Here is a 20,064-nt window from a genome sequence, read left to right on the forward strand (position 1 = left end):
TATATATGCATATTGACGAGAATTTTTGTTTGAGGTTAACTTTGACCTTTCTTAAGAGCTCTGGTTTATATTCCAGATTTAAACTTCATCGACTAAACCGAATCAAATACGACAGGATCTAATTTTGATATAGGATTGGGAAAATTCCCTCTCGCGGCGATTAGAACCATTGAAAAGTGTTTTCCCTAGCTGTGCTGTCTTTACTTACGGTTCCCGAAGACTGTAGGTTCCTTTACGTAAAAAAATTGGTAAAACCGATCTTTTTTAATCGAATTGATATATTGTATTCAAATTCAAGATTGTGAAATGTTAAACAACAAATCTCTTACAGTTCCTTCGTGCTTGTCGTAAAAAAAGAAGACATAAATTATGAAAGTAAAAAAAAACAAGGTCTAATCTCTAAAACAAACATATGTAAATTCCGACTGCCACTTATGAATCGAATCCACGTTCCTCCGAAGGAGTAGTAAATATTCATAAGGAACAATACTGAAAGGTGTAATTTCGTCGTCATAAATTTGAACGGCTACATCGAATTGCTATAAATAAAAAATTCCAATTACAATTTAGGAATGCGACAGCATCTAATCAAAAATCAATTGTTCGAGTCGATCGTCGATTTTAATTTCTTTAGTTATATACCTTGAGGATAAATGTTGGGATTATTAACACTAGCTAACAAAATTCGTCAGAAACTTGAAGCTATTCCAAAGCGATTCGTTGCTATTTTAAAAAGTTTTCTGACTCTTTTAAAAACTCATTTTATGTAGCTTGAATTGGCTGAATACAATAATGAAGATCGATATTAAAGACATAGAAAATGCTAATTATATAAGGTGTTTCAAAAAAAGGTAATCCCTTCTCTTGAATAGATAGAAAAATGAGAAATATTTGGGGTTTGCTTTGTAAAAAAATTTCTTAACGCTATCCGTAATCAAAAAAAAAGGCGTTGAAGAAAAAAAAAGTGACCATTTACCGAATTGATGAATTGGTAGAGGTCTAAAAGCTCTAATTCATTAACCTCTTCGGTCATGTAATTTTAACCGTGTAACTAGCGCCCTCTATGAGAGTGAGGCATAAAAAATAAATTCATCATATGTATCAGCTTCCAAAACGTAATCGTATGAAACTTCAATACAATGTTGCCAGTAGTTGCTGCAAAAATGTGTTTTTTATCTATCCTAGAGACGGGATCACCTTTAAAAAATTTATAAAAACGGGTGACATAACTCAAGAAGCAGCTTCATTAATAATTTAAATATGCAATTATGTTGGACAGTGTATTTAATACTTGATTTAATTAGAGCTTTTCGAGTTATGCAACGTATGGTATAATAAGTAACATCATTGACTTGAGGCGAATTATTGGTTAATTTTAGTTTTATACGTTGGATAGGAATACCATCAATGTTAACGTGAAAATACTAATAACAGTTTGTTGGTAAATATTTTACTATTTTTTATCCAGTAAAAAACGATCGACATATAGAATTATATGAAGTTTCGAAATATGGCAAAACTGTTTGCATTGGACACCGCATTATTTGATAATCGCTTTTTCGAGACGAGCCATAAAGTCCGGGAAACTAATCACCACCACGACAACGAAAGCTCTCAAACATTAATTTAAACAACAACGTTTTTGAATAGTCAAAACATCGAACTGATGGGATGAGTCTTTGTTTGACACCATGATTTTTCCATAGTTTTGCGCAGATCAAAAGTAAATTGCGTGATAAACGTTTCTCTACATATGAAGAAGCTGTTGATGCATTCAAATCACATGTCTTTGAGGTACCTCAATCGGAATGGAATTGGTTTAAGTTTATTGATCTCAATGGAGAATATTTTGTAGAACTTACAGCCATTTCTAATTACGAATATTTGTTGTAGTAGCAACGCATATAGGATTTTACGATGGGACCAGTATAGGACCAGACTTGGGCCATGATTTTACAATTCTGGCACTAACTTGGAAGCAGCTATTGGCCCAGACTTGATGGGACTCTGGAATGATAAATTCAAGACTGGTCTGCAACTGTAGACCAGGCTGGTTGCTTGGAATGGGATGGGATGGCCGAGATAAGGTTAAATAGAGTTCAGTCGGGCTCCGCTGACTATAGAATGGCCGGGGCTAAGATACCCAGACTTCAACCAGGCTTGGGCCACTATTGGTTTACTAATGCTGGGTTTACCAGCGTTAACCCAAGATTGTTCTGTAACCGGAGACCAGGATGGTTGCTTGTAATGGTGTGGGATGGTCGAGGTAAGGTTACATAGCGACGCTCGAGCCACTTTTGGTTTGCCAATGCCGGGTTCCCAGCGTAAAAACCCCTTCCAACAAAATGCCACACTATCCCCGTTCTCATTTAAAATTTTCGAAGCGGTGCTTATAATTCAGAGGGAGTCCTGGAGGGGAACAAACATTGTCAGATAATAGGCAAAAAGAAAAAATCTGACGCTGATAAACCTGAACTCTTCTATCCCCTCCAACTTTTACCATTAGTAATCTAATAATCAATTTATTTTCAAAAAACTTTTTATCAATTTTTGCCAAAAAAACCAAACACGTGACAACTTTTTTATAATATCGTGACTGAATCAGTTACAGTTTTAGTGGGTCGAAACGTGTGATAAATTCCGTAATAATATAATGATACTTAAGCACGCAAATGCAATTTGCATTTATTCGAAAGTATCTTTAAAAAAAATGACACGAAATATGAACCCTCCGAAATAATTCTCGATACGTGGTAAAAAAATTAAAATTCGCGATGTCGAACTTCATGCAAATCACACAACAAAATTGTGTCGGAAAACCTGATTTTAATATTCTTATTCCACGAATCACCACCCTCCAATTTAAAGAAGAAGATCTTAAAAGTAAAAAAAAAGCAAATCTCGTAGAGCTGATGGTACGAAAGATGAAATAATCCGATATCTACAGAAAGGAATGCATTAGACATCAAATTTCTAAAAAACCACGAGAAATGCGAAGGTTGTTTTTTTTCAACCACCCGTTGATGACCAGGAATGCAGCAGGTGATTGGTGGCGGTCAAGGTTGCAAATAAGGTTCACCATAAGTGAATTATCGATGAAATTTCCGGAATTTTCAGGATCCAGATTGCCCTACAGCAAAGTTTGCGTTTACTGGGCCTTGACGATGTTTACCGATAACAACAAAGCTCGCCGAATGACTGCAGTTTCTTGACTATTACAATATGATGGACAAGATTTTTGTGATTGGTGATGAGACATGAATTTTGTATGAGACGCCCAAAACGAAACGGCGATCAAAACATTGGATGCTTATAAAGTTTTAATCTACGACAATGCATGCCCCGCAGCTCTCATGTAACGAAACGGCTCCTTTTTCGAGTTCAGCACTGAACTGAAGCTAGGGCTTGGAGGGCGGCGATTCCAAACTGACGTCGAGCTCAAAGTAGCCGCCACAACTCACTTCCAATCATTGGCGGTTATATTTTATGATGCAGGTATTTCAAAGGACCGATTTTTAGTTCAAGTCAAAAGTTTCTAGTCAACAGTTAGACGTGGTTTTATCCACTGCCTCAAGGGTCAGGCCTTGTCTCACCCTCGTTAAATATCAACCTGACATGCTCTACGCAATCTTCGCAACATCGTTCTCAGATATATTACGTTATAAGCAAATTTGTTAAATTTTTTTTTAATCGTAAAATTTTATATTTCACACAAGAAGGCGTTAAAAGTTTTTCCAAGTACTTTTTTTCATATTGACGTTAATTGCTTCTCGTATTATGTAATTTGGTTCTCGTAAAATCAAAATATTACACACAGTGGTGTCAAAACATTTTATTGCTTTGGCTAGTTAACCTCAAAATGCATAAAAGACATCGCGATGTTATTTTAACTATTCAATGCATAATTCGAACTACATAATGTTGAAAAAGATTCGGCAGTATAAGATTTAAGGTCATGTCAGCTGCCGTTTGTTGATCAAAACTTTTTCTAAGTTATATCTACTATTTCTAATCGATGTGTAATTAGTAGTTTAAAACTATGTCAATCTTCTGGAGGTCACTCCGATTCACCAACACTCACAATTACACTGTCTGATGCTCGTTTCGATAACCAAATTATCGTCTTCAGAGACAGAAGGTAAACTAAAACCTATCACTTGAATTACCTGTTTTATACTAAATTTTCCCTCCAATAAACATTTTCCCGCGAAAACTAATTCCAGCAGGAAAACATTCTTGGCGGGAATCTTCACGTTATTATTAGAAATGTCTCGCCATGAAGGATTTCTCTCAGGAATTAATTTTCGCGGGAAAATATTTATTGGCGGGAAAATTTAGTATGAAACTGATCGAGTCAAGAGTTTATGATTTACCTTCATATTGATATTAATTGCTACTCGTATTATGTACACTCCAATTCTCCAACACTCACAATTACACTGTCTGACGCGCGTTTCGATAACCAAGTTATCGTCTGCAGACACTGAAGATAATGTAAAACCTAATGACTTCACTTACCTAAATTTTCCAACCGATAAACCTTTTCCCGCGAAAATTGATTAGAGCGGGAAACCATCCTTGGAGGGAATCTTCATTAGAAATTTCCCGCCAAGGAGGTTTTCCGCTGGATTCAATTTTCGCGGGACAAATTTTATGGTGGGAAAACTTAGGTAAGTGAAGACATTAGGTTTTACATTATCTTCAGTGCCTGCAGACGATAACTTGGTTATCGTAACATACATCAAACAGTGTAATTGAATACACTGTTCACACCAACACTCACAATTACACTGCCTGAAGTGCATTTCGGTTACCAAGTCATGGTCTTCAGATACTGAAGATAACCTAAAACCTAATGACTTCACTTACCAAAATTTTCCCACCAAGAAATCTTTTTTCGTGAAAATTGATTAGAACGGGAAACCATCCTTGGCGGGAATCTTCATTAGAAATTTCCCGCCATGAAAGATTTCGCGCTGAAATTAATTTTCGTGAGAAAAGGTTTATTTGTGGGAAAATTTAGTATAAAACTGATCTAGTCATTAGGTTATAATTTACTTTCAGTCTCTGAAGACGATAACTTGCTTGAAATAACTCGGAGAGTTTCCAGCGACAGCGAGACCAAGCCTAATCTAACCTAACCTTTTTTGCCTTTTAGATAACTTTCAGGTTAGGCAATGTCAATCTGATTATGTTAGGTGACATTGCATGATTAAAAATTGCAAATATAAGCTGATTTGTTCATTAATATTTAACTGTGAATTATTTTTTTGGTATTTTTGATTGTAGTTTGGTCCCAGTAAGACGCAATATTGTACTGTGATTTATACTTTTTGAACAGAGACATCTTTTTGTAAAGTTGGTATACGAATCGGTTTCGTCTTCAAAGTTGAGGAAAAAAATTAGTGTACAACGTAAAAAATAGCATCCACTAAAAGCTGTTGTAGTAGAAAACGTATTGTATTAGTCAATAAACGTGATCGACAACTCATACGGCTGGAGATAGCAGATCAGATCATTGAATCTAGGAATCAGCCTTTGAGTTCTTTTACATTGGAAAGGTGATTGAGATAAGCTGGTCTTTTTGGCAAGAAGGCAGTCAAAAAACCTCTTCCAAGCCGTCAAAATAAAATTAGGAGGTCGCAGTTGGCTAAATAACATAAACATTAGATGCATGAAGAATAGGAGACATTTTTATGGAACGACGAGTCTAAGTTTGAGGTTATAGATATAAAAGAAGAGGTTACCTCCCGAATATCAAAACAGAACAAAGGCTTGGTGATGGTGATGGTTTCAGGATATTTTGAAAAATGGACAACTGTAGACCTCGTAAAAATTGAGTTTTTAAAGGATGAAGGCTTGGAAAAAAATATGAATATAGTGCGTTCTGGCCAGCACTTGGTTGGAAGCAAATTTATCTTCGAGCGTGATACAGATCCCAAGCATTCCTCGAAGCTGTGCAAAGAGTATTAGAAAGGAAGAATGTATTGAAAGTAGTGATTGGACGTATTTTTAGTATAGGGTAAAAACTTTTGAACGATACGTGTGCAAATACTGTGTGCTTTTGTAAAATTTTGTAAGATTTACAAAGCGCTAATTATAAGTTGTCAATCTAGAATCATATTATTTTTTTTTCTTTTAATAAATACATGTTATACAAAGCCATCAGTTAGACAATCCCCGTTTCCAGATGTTAAATTTTGCGTTACCTGCAGCACTAAAACCAGTCTTTCTTCTTCGTATTTCAAATAATAACGTGTTGCGTTTTTCGAAATGTAATAATTTAAGGTACCAGACCGAGTATTAAGTTACCTCAAAACCAAATTAGTTTTTCAATAGACACAGGGAACATTGGCGGATGTAAGTTTAGTTTTAAATATGTACGAGATTTGCTATTTGAGTTTTTAGATATGGCAACATCTAAGTGAATATGTCAAATCTGTCAACGCCATCTTTAAGTTCGATATTGTTAATGGTGAACGTACTCATTTAAAGTAAAACACCTTGTATATTGCATTAATACCAGGGAAAGTAACAATTAAATTGAACCGCTGAATAACTGATTTAAGTTCTATGGAAAATTACGATTAGGTTGGGAATTTAATTTTACCGCGAACGATTTGAGGATTATTTGGATCGAATTCCATTAAGAAAAATTACGAGCGCACCACTGGAAATCGACAATGCGAAACTAAAAATAATTATTCACCTTGGTTGTAAATCATCGGACCCCAGAGATTATGATTACCGATTGCGGCCGAAATTTGACAGGCTCAGATGTAATTTTTAACGTTTATCTAAACGGAAGCATTAATAATTCAAAAAGGTTGTGCATCATCCAAAAACGTATTAAAATACTCGGATGAGTTGCAACTTTTTGTAACGAAATAAATAACTGAGAATTATGTAATTTCATTTTCTTTTCCACTGCGATTATATCGGGCGTTTAAATTTTTTATTTTCACTTTAACTTGTTCGTGTTTGTACGATTTTTAATTGGGACTTAGTTATTTTACGTTTCCTAACTTAGAATTTCGTATAGGGGGCGCTGATTATACTTGAACGTTTGATTGGTATGTCGAACTCGGAAAATCGACTAAATAACCTTTTCTATATTTGGTGCCCCTCCGGAAAATCCACTTTAGGCTTTACTTCTCTGAGGTAGATCCAGCAACACAGCTCTTCCGTCAATTGCTTCCTCCCTATTTCACCCCTTTCTTATTCTAGTCTCTTCAGAGTGAAGTATCTTCAAGACCTCGTTCTATTAGTTTCAAGCCGATCTACTGCCATTCTTATAATGATTTCCTGGAGGAGCGTACCAAAAGTGAAGTGCAGCTCCTCTAGGTGCTTTACCACAACTACTAAGACTACGATATCCATAAATGCTACGAGATTCTCTTCCCCCGGTGATATCATACAAAATGTTTCACAAGACAGAGCCTAGCTTTGAAATACCTCTCCAGCCGATATAAGATATTCATCACCCCAGAGGCTTTAATGTTCATTAGCCTCCCTTGCTCTTTGAAGTTCCATCTGGCATCAAGTATTGCATGAAGACTTACAGCTTCAACGTTTCCATTTCGTTCTATTAGTTTCAGGCCGATCTGAGGCAATCCTTCTAAGGATTTCCTGGAGGAGCTTACCAAATTAGAAGTAGAGCTCCTCTAGGTGCTTTACCACAATTACCAAGACCACAATATCCTTAAATGCTGCGAGATGGTCTTCCCCCGGTGATATCATTCATGAGGTTCCACAAGAATGGATCTAGCTTTGTGGTGCCTCTCCAGAGACTTTGTACCCCTTGGGGCTGTTCTCTATGTCGTATTTGTGAATTCTGCCCGTGAAGTAGCTGTACAGGATAGTAAAAATTGAGTAAATCACTGGACCAGGTATTGGCTTCTGAAAACGCTGAAAGCTGGCAGAAAGAACGTCCGGTATGAAACTCTTTTGCTAGACTTTCACATAAAGCTGGAATTGATAAAACAAGTAGTGAAGTCACTTCCTAGAGATGGAAATTGCTTCGAATACTTAATATCCAAGGTTCCTGTCCTCTTTGAGGCAAATTTAGAGAATGGTGGTTTCGTTAGATTGGATTCTACGTAACTATTACAAGATAGGCTTGGATTCCTTTAAAGAGGTCATATTTTATATAAATAAATTTCGTCGCTCATATTATTTGATATTAATAATGAAGGCAACCTTTAATTTAAGTTTCTCTCGCTTACGAATAATAACCGCGATGTCCGTACCAATTAATTTCAGTTGAACCATTAATTTGAGCCCCCCCACGTTCGCTGGTGATTTAGAAACGATCGTTTTTTATAAATCACCCACCGAAGAATAACAGACGATTGAAATCTACCAATATTTCAGCAGAAACACTTAATAATATCGATTATAAGATGAAATAGCATAAAGAGACTTTCTTCTTGATAAATGTTCTCAAGTTTCGTTAATTTCTGTTTTGGTTATCATCTTAATGACTTTGAAAAATAAATTAATAGATAATTCACCGCGTGTAAATAAAAATTTGATCTATTTCAACCATATAAAGATTAAATCGAGAGTGTGGATAGCTTCGTCAAAGACTAATGTCGAGATCGTTGATAGTATATGTGGTGAATTCTTTAGAATACGATGTTTTTATATTTTTTGTACGCCTAATCAAATGATTAATAACTTTAAGTTCTTAACAATTACTAGCGGTAAGAAATAAATTTTGAATAGGATGGTAAAAATTATTATACATTCTCAATCTTCTACGTAATTATCTAAATTAGATTCTTCAAACGATTTTGACAAGGTATAATTAAAGGTCATGGAGAACACAATGTGTTAATGGGTTACAAGGTAAAATATACAGTGTGGTTCACTAAAATATGATATGTTGTTAGATTTTCTGATCTGGCTGCTTCTGATAGAGAAGTTACTTGGTGGAAAGCGACATGAAGTGTTTTTTTTCGATAATTGTAAAAAATTAGTGGAAACTTGTTAACATTGGATAATTTTAGGTCTCTTTTGATATATAGAAGAGAGATTATAATCTATAGAACATCAAATTGGATCAAGACACAAGGAAAATTAAAAATCTTTCGAGAAGAACATGAAGAATACTGTTCGACTGTCTTACCAGATATCGCCCAGACATTCGACAAGGTCTATTAAATTCTACCTGCAAAATAAATTCTGTCAATTAAAAATTCAGAGCTCTGTATCCACTAATATCAGACGTTCCACAAGGAAGTGTACTAAGCCCTCTGTGCACATCTGATATTCCCACACACATCATCTTTTTGCAAAATTTTCGAAAAAATTCGGGTTGTCATAGCAGCCTGTCAAATTTAAACCATCTGATAGGTTTAAAATGACAGGCATCCCATTGTTGAATCCACGATAGAAAGACATCTCACAAAAGCGATTACAAAAGCAAACAGCAAATCAAATAAGAAAAAAAGTGAGGGAGTTCGTTTTTAGGATAAAAAAAAAATAAGATAGAAAGGTCTAATTCATGCCTACGATACCGATGACGAGGAATTTTACAACAATTAGTGTTGATAGCTACTATCAGAAGCTATTCAAAACATGAGAATAGGCATACAAATAGAGTGCGTTCCCATCGGGATAATCGCATAATCTCATTGTCATAGCCTCCTCACAGCCCAGATTTAGACCTCATTGATTACTATCCCACACTCACACATTCGTATGTTTAAGTGGCTGCAGCACAACGCCGACTGACGCCTGAATGTCAACAATGTGTTTTGCGAGAGCTTCGTGGTCGCACGGAGCGATCGGAGGTTGAAAAGAAAACGACCCTCGTAAATTACTTATAGATCTTTGTCATCAGCCCTTGTAATCTAAAAATTCTATTGGAAAATGAAAATTTGTATAAATCATAAAAAATATTTTATTTTATATGAATCGTGATTTCTAAATTTGGAATAATTATAATAAATGTATTCCCGATAGACCAATCAAAATCATATTGAAAAACTGTGCCGGATCTACGTTTAATTAAGTGACAGCGAAATGTTAACGGTATAAAGACAATATAAACAATTTATTTATTCATAAACGAGAAATATTTCCATTTCATATAAATTATTTTTCAAATCGTCAAATTAAAGCGGATATATAGGGTGATCAACTTGGCTTGGATAAAATCAGACGGTTCGTACTGGGGATTGTTATTCTTCACTTCATCATTCGTTCCAGGGCTTGCAACATGTGGAACAATAAAGAGATAAGTCGATTGCATGTGCGACAAGTGAATAACAGTATTAAAATGGGTTTTAAACAGCTTTTACCTACTGCTCATAGAAAAATAAAGAGTTAAACTCGTCCACTGACGTAGACTGTGTAGCCGGTCCTGATCTATTAAGTTAATAGAATCTAAAGTTTATCGTATACGGCGGCAATTTCTATTTATTGTTTTTTATGGAATAAATTTTTTGTTTGTTTCCATGGATGAGATTTGGAATCTGGAAATGAGATGGAATTGTTGGAAATCATATCGTAAATCCCTTTTTCATTGTTGGCAACTTAAAGGAGAATACAACATTTGAAATTTCTCCATTATTAAATCAATATCCGGCAGTATCTGAACCAAATTTTTCTAAATAAAAATTGGGACACTATAAGGCAAAAGACGCGTTTTAAAATAGGAAAATAGGATTTGATTGAAATTTGACAATCGAACAAACCAATATTGAACTTAAGTTCACCTCAAATCCGATTCCTCAGTTTCGTCTTCGTTTCATTATTAGTTTTTTTGTCCCCACAGAAAAAATCAAAGGGTGTCAGGTCAAATGACCGTGCGGGCTACTCGACGAATCCTCGGCTGCCTAATCATTCTCCAAAACGAAATCTCGCGAGCGTTGGATCGTTGTTTATTGGTCCACGTAAATCTTCGAGGATTTTCAGATAACTTTGATCCATCACGTGACCTTAGAAGAAGTACGGAGCCACGAGATTTCCGTATGGATACCCGCCCACACACACACACACATACACACACACACACACACTCATGGCAAATTTAATTCTTCTTCAATGGAGACCTGAGAATATAACATGGCGCGTCGACAACAGAGCCCTTTTTTTAAGAATTTCTGGTACGTCTTGCGCGCTATTGAACGATTTGGTAGCGGCGATCTTTTGATCTGACGCCATTAGACGTTTTTTTGCGAGGTTATGTCAAAATTATTGTATACAAAACTAAACCGTTCATCTCATTATAAATAATTTGATTTGTACGTTCCATACTGTACGTAGTTAATAACGATAAACTATTTCTACATGTACAAATGATATTTTTAAAAAAGAAGTAACAATAAACGGTTTATCATTATCGCCAGCATAATATTATACTAGCATACAAAAGAGAAGAAGAAAAAATGTTGTGATTACACGCCACGATTAAGAGTCATATATCAAAACCCTCGGACTAAGAACGTTTGAATGGATCTACTAAAAAAGGGCATGAATCTTGGAAAAATTTAAATTTATAACCTACCAATTCACATACGGCCCACTAGATTGTCTTTGTTTTTCATTTTAGTAAACAGTGTCGTACTTTCTTGTAATTCGTTAGGGTTTTAATTATTTAGTTTCACTCGTTTATTTCTTTGTTAGAAAATAGCTCGCTTCCAAATAGACAAAACTCTATCAACGTTTTCGAGCGTTTGAGTAGACCTTGGACGTGATTATTTTGCTTTAATCATTGTTGATTGCGGTATCTTCAAACTTCTCCGCCTATTTTCCAATCAGTTGCAAAATTTTTGACGCGATACAATCAAACGTTCCATAGCAACTAAACTGTCTACAGAAGTACCTGGATCTACTTAAAGAGGGCGGTAGTTGCTTAAAAGACACCACGAAGACCAGGATCGCAGTGGTTGACCAAATGAGGTGGCGATTCCAGAAATGTCGAAGAAAATCCATTGGATGATTGTCGACTAAAAGTGTGTGAGCTAGCAGACTTAGTAGGCATTCCAAAAAGTGTAGTACATCGTATATTAACTAAAAATTTGGACATGATAAAGCTGTGTGTAAGATGGATTCAGCGTTTGTTCACAATGGAACAAAAACAGCGTCGTGAAGATGTTTCCATCGAGTATTTGGCATTTTTTAACAGAAATAAAGCATTTTCGTAACAATGGTTAGAACGTGGGTCTGTCAATTCAAACTCGAAACAAAAGAACAGTAAAAACAATGGACTGAAGAGGGAGGACTAGGTCCAAAGAAGGTAAAGACCGTTCATCTGCAGGCAAGGTCTTGACGTCGGTTTTATGGGATAATTCTCATTGTCTATCATTAAGAAAGGAAAAACTATCAACAGCGAGTATTATGAAACGTTTGAGCGAATAAATCAAGCAAAAACAGCCGCATTTGGCTAAGAAGAAAGTGTTGTTTCATCAAGATAAAGCACCAGCTCACACATTTGTTATTGCAATGGCCAAAATTAACGAAGTTTGAATTACTATCTCATGCACCATATTCGCCAGATTTAATCCAGTCGGATCATTTTCTATTACCAGACTTAAGGAAATGGTTCGGTGGTCAAAGATTTTCCAACAATGAAAAGATGTTAATGACTATTTTGAAAATTTCTTTGAGTAAAGTGTATGGTAAAGGATAAAAATAATATTTATTTTTCCAAAATTTTTGTATTTTCTTTGTTAGGCATTTTTCCCATAACTTATTTGAAGTGATAGACTAAAAATTGTGGAATGATCAATTATCGTATATAGAATGTCACTTATTCAGGTAAATTTCAAAAATTCTAAAAATAATTTCCACGTCTTCATCAGGGCCACTTTTGTTATAACTTTTTCCACCCGAGGTTGAAACATAATCCATTCCTACGGCCGTTCTTAGTATCCCACCCGATGCAAGTTTCCACCACCGTGGAAAATGGAATCTTAGTCCTATCCTCAAGATGGTTTCTTTTTATCATATATTTAGTTTCTCAACCGTTATTTGAAACGAATCTTCAATGCTGATACTTTGATTTATCGTCATCTACACGAAATCAACTGATTTCTCATATTTCGAACGACATTAAGCGTCCCACATATTTTCTGTAAAAAGAACAAGTTACTTTTTATAAGGATCATAATTCTTTTTCAGTTTAAGTTACGAGGAAGGTACTAAAAGTACCTTGCCCACCTATTCATTGTTAAAAAATCTTTGACCACAGAGTCTGGGATCTTCTTGACCAAATACGGCTGTTTTTGCCTGATATCTTCGCTCAAACTCGACGATTGACGTCCATTGAATGTCTATTGATGTCGGATGATCTCGATTCAATTCGAGTTCTTTTAAATCACTTACCGTCCAATTTTATCAATTCTAATTCACGTGTATTGAAACCGATTGATATCGATTGTTATTTGATGTTGTTTGATATTTATAGATGTCATTTGTAATCGATTCAGTTAAATTCATGTTATTCGAGATCGATTAGTGTTTAATTTTGTATGTTATTTTGTCCATTGAATGTTATTGATCTGGATTCAATTCGAGTCTTTCTAAATCACTTAGCGTCCAATTTTATCAATTCAAATCGATTCACGTCTCTCGAAGCCGATTGATATCGATTGTTATTTGATGTCTATTGACGTCGTTTGTAATCGATTCAGTTAAATTCATATCATTCGAGATCGATTAGTGTTTAATTTTGTAAATTTATTTCGATTGACGTCCATTGAATGTCTATTGATGTCGATTGATCTAGATTCAATTCGAGTCTTTTTAAATCACTTAGCGTCCAATTTTATCAATTCAAATCGATTCACGTCTCTCGAAGCCGATTGATATCGATTGTTATTTGATGTCTATTGACGTAGTTTGTAATCGATTCAGTTAAATTCATGTCATTCGAGATCGATTAGTGTTTAATTTTGTAAATTTGTTTCGATTGACGTCCATTGAATGTCGATTGATCTAGATTCAATTCGAGTCTTTTTAAATCACTTAGCGTCCAATTTTATCAATTCAAATCGATTCAAGTGTATTGAAACCGATTGATATCGATTGTTATTTGATGTTGTTTGATATTTATAGATGTCGTTTGTAAACGATTCAGTTAAATTCATGTCATTCAAGATCGATTAGTGTTTAATTTTGTAAATTTATATCGATTGACGTCCATTGAATGTCTATTGATGTCGATTGATCTGGATTCAATTCGAGTCTTTTTAAATCACTTAGCGTCCAATTTTATCAATTCAAATCGATTCACGACTCTCGAAGCCGATTAATATCGATTGTTATTTGATGTCTATTGACGTCGTTTGTAATCGATTCAGTTAAATTCATATCATTCGAGATCGATTATCGTTTAATTTTGTAAATTTATATCGATTGACGTCCATTGAATGTCTATTGATGTCGATTGATCTGGATTCAATTCGAGTCTTTTTAAATCACTTAGCGTCCAATTTTATCAATTCAAATCGATTCACGTGTATTGAAACCGATTGATATCGATTGTTATTTGATGTTGTTTGATATTTATAGATGTCGTTTGTAATCGATTCAGTTAAATTTATGTCATTCGAGATCGATTAGTGTTTAATTTTGTAAATTTATTTCGATTGACGTCCATTGAATGTCTATTGATGTCGATTGATCTAGATTCAATTCGAGTCTTTTTAAATCACTTAGCGTCCAATTTTATCAATTCAAATCGATTCACGTCTCTCGAAGCCGATTGATATCGATTATTATTTGATGTCTATTGACGTCGTTTGTAATCGATTCAGTTAAATTCATATCATTCGAGATCGATTAGCGTTTAATTTTGTAAATTTATATCGATTGACGTCCATTGAATGTCTATTGATGTCGATTGATCTGGATTCAATTCGAGTCTTTTTAAATCACTTAGCGTCCAATTTTATCAATTCAAATCGATCCACATCTATTGAAACCGATTGATATCGATTGTCATTTGATGTTGTTTGCTGTCTATAGACGTCGTTTGTAGTCGATTCACTTAAATTCATGTCATTCGAGATCGATTAGTGTTTAATTTTGTAAATTTATGTTGATTAACGTCCATTGAATGTTATTGATCTGGATTCAATTCGAGTCTTTCTAAATCACTTAGCGTCCAATTTTATCAATTCAAATCGATTCACGTCTCTCGAAGCCGATTGATATCGATTGTTATTTGATGTCTATTGACGTCGTTTGTAATCGATTCACTTAAATTCATGTCATTCGAGATCGATTAGTGTTTAATTTTGTAAATTTATGTTGATTAACGTCCATTGAATTTTATTGATCTGGATTCAATTCGAGTCTTTCTAAATCACTTAGCGTCCAATTTTATCAATTCAAATCGATTCACGTCTCTCGAAGCCGATTGATATCGATTGTTATTTGATGTCTATTGACGTCGTTTGTAGTCGATTCACTTAAATTCATGTCATTCGAGATCGATTAGTGTTTAATTTTGTAAATTTATGTTGATTAACGTCCATTGAATGTTATTGATCTGGATTCAATTCGAGTCTTTCTAAATCACTTAGCGTCCAATTTTATCAATTCAAATCGATTCACGTCTCTCGAAGCCGATTGATATCGATTGTTATTTGATGTCTATTGACGTCGTTTGTAATCGATTCAGTTAAATTCATATCATTCGAGATCGATTAGCGTTTAATTTTGTAAATTTATATCGATTGACGTCCATTGAATGTCTATTGATGTCGATTGATCTGGATTCAATTCGAGTCTTTTTAAATCACTTAGCGTCCAATTTTATCAATTCAAATCGATTCACGTGTATTGAAACCGATTGATATCGATTGTTATTTGATGTTGTTTGATATTTATAGATGTCGTTTGTAATCGATTCAGTTAAATTCATGTCATTCAAGATCGATTAGTGTTTAATTTTGTAAATTTATATCGATTGACGTCCATTGAATGTCTATTGATGTCGATTGATCTGGATTCAATTCGAGTCTTTTTAAATCACTTAGCGTCCAATTTTATCAATTCAAATCGATTCACGTCTCTCGAAGCCGATTGATATCGATTGTTATTTGATGTCTATTGACGTAGTTTGTAATCGATTCAGTTAAATTCATGTCATTCGAGATCGATTAGTGTTTAATTTTGTAAATTTATTTTGATTGACGTCCATTGAATGTCGATTGATCTAGATTCAATTCGAGTCTTTTTAAATCACTTAGCGTCCAATTTTTTCAATTCAAATCGATTCACGTGTATTGAAACCGATTGATATCGATTGTTATTTGATGTTGTTTGATATTTATAGATGTCGTTTGTAATCGATTCAGTTAAATTCATATCATTCGAGATCGATTAGTGTTTAATTTTGTAAATTTATATCGATTGACGTCCATTGAATGTCTATTGATGTCGATTGATCTGGATTCAATTCGAGTCTTTTTAAATCACTTAGCGTCCAATTTTATCAATTCAAATCGATTCACGTCTCTCGAAGCCGATTGATATCGATTGTTATTTGATGTCTATTGACGTCGTTTGTAATCGATTCAGTTAAATTCATCTCAAACGAGATCGATTAGTGTTTAATTTTGTAAATTTATATCGATTGACGTCCATTGAATGTCTATTCATGTCGATTGATCTGGATTCAATTCGAGTCTTTTTAAATCACTTAGCGTCCAATTTTATCAATTCAAATCGATTCACGTCTCTCGAAGCCGATTGATATCGATTGTTATTTGATGTCTATTGACGTCGTTTGTAATCGATTCAGTTAAATTCATCTCAAACGAGATCGATTAGTGTTTAATTTTGTAAATTTATATCGATTGACGTCCATTGAATGTCTATTGATGTCGATTGATCTGGATTCAATTCGAGTCTTTTTAAATCACTTAGCGTCCAATTTTATCAATTCAAATCGATTCACGTCTCTCGAAGCCGATTGATATCGATTGTTATTTGATGTCAATTGACGTCGTTTGTAATCGATTCAGTTAAATTCATATCATTCGAGATCGATTAGCGTTTAATTTTGTAAATTTATATCGATTGACGTCCATTGAATGTCTATTGATGTCGATTGATCTAGATTCAATTCGAGTCTTTTTAAATCACTTAGCGTCCAATTTTATCAATTCAAATCGATTCACGTGTATTGAAACCGATTGATATCGATTATTATTTGATGTCTATTGACGTCGTTTGTAATCGATTCAGTTAAATTCATCTCAAACGAGATCGATTAGTGTTTAATTTTGTAAATTTATATCGATTGACGTCCATTGAATGTCTATTGATGTCGATTGATCTGGATTCAATTCGAGCCTTTTTAAATCACTTAGCGTCCAATTTTATCAATTCAAATCGATTCACGTCTCTCGAAGCCGATTGATATCGATTGTTATTTGATGTCTATTGACGTCGTTTGTAATCGATTCAGTTAAATTCATCTCAAACGAGATCGATTAGTGTTTAATTTTGTAAATTTATATCGATTGACGTCCATTGAATGTCTATTGATGTCGTTTGATCTCGATTCATTTCGAGTTCTTTTAAATCACTTACCGTCCAATTTTATCAATTCTAATCGATTCACGTGTATTGAAACCGATTGATATCGATTGTTATTTGATGTTGTTTGATATTTATAGATGTCATTTGTAATCGATTCAGTTAAATTCATGTCATTCGAGATCGATTAGTGTTTAATTTTGTAAATTTATATCGATTGACGTCCATTGAATGTCTATTGATGTCGATTGATCTGGATTCAATTCGAGTCTTTTTAAATCACTTAGCGTCCAATTTTATCAATTCAAATTGATTCACGTCTCTCGAAGCCGATTGATATCGATTGTTATTTGATGTCTATTGACGTCGTTTGTAATCGATTCAGTTAAATTCATATCATTCGAGATCGATTAGCGTTTAATTTTGTAAATTTATATCGATTGACGTCCATTGAATGTCTATTGATGTCGATTGATCTGGATTCAATTCGAGTCTTTTTAAATCACTTAGCGTCCAATTTTATCAATTCAAATCGATTCACGTGTATTGAAACCGATTGATATCGATTGTTATTTGATGTTGTTTGATATTTATAGATGTCGTTTGTAATCGATTCAGTTAAATTCATGTCATTCAAGATCGATTAGTGTTTAATTTTGTAAATTTATTTTGATTGACGTCCATTGAATGTCGATTGATCTAGATTCAATTCGAGTCTTTTTAAATCACTTAGCGTCCAATTTTATCAATTCAAATCGATTCACGTCTCTCGAAGCCGATTGATATCGATTATTATTTGATGTCTATTGACGTCGTTTGTAATCGATTCAGTTAAATTCATATCATTCGAGATCGATTAGTGTTTAATTTTGTAAATTTATATCGATTGACGTCCATTGAATGTCTATTGATGTCGATTGATCTGGATTCAATTCGAGTCTTTTTAAATCACTTAGCGTCCAATTTTTTCAATTCAAATCGATCCACATCTATTGAAACCGATTGATATCGATTGTCATTTGATGTTGTTTGCTGTCTATAGACGTCGTTTGTAGTCGATTCACTTAAATTCATGTCGTTCGAGATCGATTAGTGTTTAATTTTGTAAATTTATGTTGATTAACGTCATTGAATGTTATTGATCTGGATTATTTATCAAATTTATGTGAAATTCTGACAGATGATGTAAGAAACATGACAAAAACAAACATTATAATCATTCTCTCGTGAATCGATTTCCGTACTAATTTCGCATGAAACAATCGAATGTGGGCGTTTGGGAACGAAATATTTTCACTTTTGTTCAATATATTTTACGGGAAAACATAATTTAACATTACGCGATGCGAAACAGACACAAGGTCAAAATTTATTGTTTATTATAGCGCCCAAACGGGATATTATTATAGCAGACACTAATTGTCATTTAGTAATGGTCATTTTTAGGAATTATAGTGCAAAGACATACCATTTCTCGGTGAAAATTACAAAGCAAAGCCGAATGTAATCGCCATACAGTGATTATTGCCTTACTCGGTATATAGTTTCATGCCAAATTAATAGAGGATGTATTTTCGGAATTGTATAGAATACTAGAAAGCATCGCGAATCTCTTTTAACGTGTGGAAATCTATAAAATGTCGGTTACTTAGGCGAACGTCTTGTGAATAGAGGTCAAAAGTTGAGAGCTACACCCAGAAAAAATAAATTTAAAAAATTGTATTACATTAGATTAAATACCCTGTATGTAATTTCATGGAGAGTTTGTTTTTGACTTGGATCGGTTCGGGAAAATCGTCCGTTTACCGCCGATGCTGCAAAATCGATTCCTCAAGTTCCAAAGATGAAGTCACAATTCAAAATAGTGGTGAATTAACAATATTCATTTGAAAACTAATTAATAAACTCTTGATTTGGGTAAAAATTAATTATATCGACAATGGTTGAAAATTGGCTCTTTCTATTTCGATGAACTGGAAATGTCGACTTTTTTATCTTAAACTTGATCGAAAATCTAATTTTTGGTCTTTTCTATGTTTGATTGTTTAGAAAATTAGTTATTTCAAGTTTATATTGTTGAAAATTGGCTGTTTCGATTTAAATTTAGTCAAAAATTAGATCAATTAGAACAGAAAGTGGCTCTTCAAGTATAGTTTGGTTTAAAATTTATTTTCTAGGTTCACTTTGATAAGAAATGCCTTTTTTCATGCTTCAGTCTTTGAAAAATTGGCATTTCTGAAGTTGAATTTGGTCAAAATTGGAATTTTCAAATGTGATGTGATGGAGAATTCTTAATTCAAAATTATCGCAATAACCAGGTTTATATAATTGAAAATTGTCTATCCCACTTTTAATTTAAACAAAAATTTGTCATTTTCTCATTAATTCGATCAAAAATGTATGTTTTCAAGAATAAATTAGTCAAAAATTAGCTTTTCTGAATTTATCTTGACAACAAATGCTTTTTCAATATCTGAGTTTCAAGAAAATTGACTTTTTTCAACTTAAAATTGGTAGAAATTATATTGTTCGAATTTAGTTAGGTGGAAATTGGTTTTCTCA

The 20,064-nt window shown here is 33.9% G+C and overlaps 1 protein-coding gene across 4 annotated transcripts in view; it reads right to left on the minus strand.

Annotated features, from left to right (window-relative positions):
• The window catches only part of LOC130447904 (ras-related and estrogen-regulated growth inhibitor-like), a 157,248-nt gene that overhangs the window by 84,963 nt on the left and 52,221 nt on the right, over positions 1–20,064 (minus strand). The window lies entirely within an intron of this gene.

The sequence above is a fragment of the Diorhabda sublineata genome, chromosome 8 (genome assembly GCF_026230105.1).
Source record: "Diorhabda sublineata isolate icDioSubl1.1 chromosome 8, icDioSubl1.1, whole genome shotgun sequence".
Lineage (NCBI taxonomy): Eukaryota > Metazoa > Arthropoda > Insecta > Coleoptera > Chrysomelidae > Diorhabda > Diorhabda sublineata.